Source organism: Anneissia japonica, unplaced genomic scaffold (genome assembly GCF_011630105.1).
Source record: "Anneissia japonica isolate Jap-2015-1 unplaced genomic scaffold, ASM1163010v1 scaffold5238_len58878_cov178, whole genome shotgun sequence".
NCBI lineage: Eukaryota > Metazoa > Echinodermata > Crinoidea > Comatulida > Comatulidae > Anneissia > Anneissia japonica.
This window is the reverse complement of record NW_022732594.1, coordinates 33668-36801: the sequence shown is the minus strand read 5'-3', so window position 1 is coordinate 36801 and position 3134 is coordinate 33668. Positions and strand designations below refer to the sequence as shown.

The window sequence follows — 3134 nt, the reverse complement described above, 5'->3', positions numbered from 1 at the left end:
CGGCACTGGTACTTAGCAGATGGAGGATCTATACGACCTCAGCCCCACCGTGGTTTGCCAATCCCTATATTGTGGTCCAAAAGTAAGAATACGAAAATTCTCACTATGAACCATTCTAGGGATTTTTTTATTCCGGGACTCCGACCGAAATTCTAGGTGTAGGGTTGAACCACTCACCTCCTGTCGGCAAATAGGAGCCAGCGCGGACTCAAAATGTTTCATCATATTTGTAAATTCAGCCTTCCGTATCTCTCTGTTCGTAAGTATATGTTTGGTGAAGTTGGTGTGCAAAAAAATTGTAATGAACATTAAAGAATAGGAAATGTTAATTTGACTTGCAGGTTTCTTACTACCAAATACAGCAAATCTTTTTTTTTTACATAAACTCTTAATCTATACATACAGTATTTGTATTGGTGTCAGCAAAAGACCGATGAGATTTTCGACTAGCTTAATTGATCTTCATTTAGTCCATAGTCTAGCCGTTCAATAAAACCTACACCAATAATGCACATGATCAATATACATGGACGTGAGCTACCCTGTAATTTTGCCTACGCATTAACGTAAGCCGAGCCACACAGTTTTAGGAAATTATGTTTCGGTAATCTAGAGAAAATGCTTGATATTATTTTATTTTACATGAAAGACTTCGTCCCATTGGGAAAATATTTTTGAAAATTTAAAATTATGATCTCACAGAATACATAATTGATTTTTCTAAACATCATAGTTATTTTCTGCCCTCAGGTTCAGAGATTTATTACGGGCTCTAAACACCTTTAAAAACCGTCTGCTCATGGAGTTATAATTATTTTATGAAACTTTAAATTATATATAATTGTTAAAAGATCACTTATGTTTAATAAACCTATAAATAACTATTGCTAGTTAAGTGGCTTATTAAACAGATGAACTGTGTTCAACTGGTTCAACGTGGCCATATATTTTTCACTCATGTTCTTAATGTCGTATAAAACTCGACTTTTTTAGATAGCAACTCAAATCCAATATTAAGTAATTTTATTTTTTACAAGTATTTAAAAACATCTTTACAGAGTTAAATGACACTAACACACCAAGTATTGTTTAAAACTTTATTTGAAAAGGAGTAAATGCAATTTTATTGGAACATAAAGCGATTGTACTCAAGATATTGCTATTTTAATAAATAATTTTATTTCACTCAAAACGTAATGAGTCTGGTAGGTAAAAAATGGAATATGTCCCTCCAAATTAATAAAATGTGTTTTGCACTGTGACTCTCAGTTTTGCACTGTGACTCTCAGTTTTGCACTGTTACTCTGTGTTTTGCACTAATCAGTTTTGCACTGTGACTCTGTGTTTTGCACTGCTGACTCTCAGTTTTGCACTGGTGACTCAGTGTTGCGCTGCTGACTCTCAGTTTTGCACTGCTGCCAATTGTATTTTGTCCTTTTGGCGTTCCATAGAAAAAAGTGGGGAAAAAAGATATGCCACAAGAGCTAATGGCACATGCATTTGATGCTCTTCAGTGGGAGCAGCAGCAAAATCAACGGCCGCAATACATTTTGCAACTGAGCAAGTGATTGCGAAAGGCAATGCACTGACACAATTTAGTGCCAGACAAATATCAGAGATGGCAACCAGAGACAATATGGGGCTAAATCGAGGTCTCTTGATTTTGACGTACGAAGGTAGGTTTAATTTATAGCATTTAAAGATATTACGAAATATCTGACAAAAAATATCCGACTTTAAATAATTATTTTAATTACATAAAAGGATACATGCCGTAAGCTACTTTGTAAAATAAAATAACATCGATAAGACTTAACATGTGTGTATTTTCACGGAATTCTAATAACCTTAAAAAGCTAAAGCAGATCATGATATTTATTTTTCTCAGCTGTTCAAATTTACATGTATGTTTTTTTTTTTTGTTTCAGAAATGTATGACAGACATGCTAATAGCAGATGTGATAATCATGTTATGTAGTAATGCCACTGACCTAAAAGATAACGTGACGATGGTTGAGGAAAATGGACGCGAGGCCAATATGCGATACTGGTTATCGGAAGAACAAAGTATAATCCAGTTTCTTTCTTTAGAAGTTATAAAACAATAGTGGTTTACGATTTCATTAAAAACAAACACATTGCAGTACATTTATAAAAAAATAAACAGACTGTACCATACATATTGAGGAGTCTGTGGCTGCGGTGATATTTATTATTACTGTACTTTGCATTCGCAATATTTATTTATACAGTAGTTACATTTACATCAGAAACCCTTCCTAACGGAATTCACAAGTCAAAACTATTAATAATAAATGCACACTATATGAAATGTACTGTAACCTAATCACTGTTAGTTTCAAGTAGTTATTTTAACTCTAAAATGAGCTATTCTTTACCTAAAAAGGTACAAATAAACTCTTTTGGAGTTAAAATAACTCATTGAACAGTGTGTAAACTACCGGTACCTTCTATTTATGACGTCAGAAAAAAGTAAGCTGGGAAAAATATGTTCAAAGATTACTGATTATAGAACCATTCTTTTTCTTCTTTATTTGTAGATGCAATTCAGCCTATTGTTATTAGTAGGTCTACGAGTGATCATGACGTAGCAAGATCTATTGTTATTAAAGGCACAGAGGACGCAATGCTAGAATCGTTAGTTTCCGATTACAGCAAGGAAGGAAACCTTGTTAATAAAAATAATTAAAAAAATAGTGTATTTTTATATAGCGCACATATCCATCTAATGTAAGATGCTCAGGGCGCTTGATGTGTGGACTATGAACTCGATCAATGACTTTCTTCGCCCCTAAGGGCCCCTTAATGACTGTGCTACCCGGTAACCCGGTACCAGCAACTCTCGTCGTCCACCACAGGGGCTGTCTGTTCCAGTACACCGGGGTATCCCCCTACTCGTCTCGAAGGATGTACCGGGTTCTTTATAGTGCACACGAGCCATTGTATACACTGGGCCTATGGTTTATAGTCCTTATCCGAGAAGACTTGTTCTACCACCAGAACCATTGGCGAGCGTGAAGTTCGAACCAGTGCCGATATTATGGCTATAGCTTGCGGCGCCCCTGCTAACCGCTCGGCCATTGTATCGGATGGAACGGTAATTATATTTTATA

The 3134-nt window shown here is 35.5% G+C and overlaps 1 long non-coding RNA gene across 1 annotated transcript; it reads left to right on the top strand.

Moving 5' to 3' along the window:
- Positions 1 to 1345: 1345 nt before the first annotated feature.
- LOC117115745 lies at positions 1346 to 2801 on the top strand. Its single transcript, XR_004446603.1, has 3 exons — positions 1346 to 1676; positions 1929 to 2067; positions 2562 to 2801. It is a non-coding gene; the product is annotated as an uncharacterized LOC117115745 (long non-coding RNA).
- Positions 2802 to 3134: the final 333 nt, after the last annotated feature.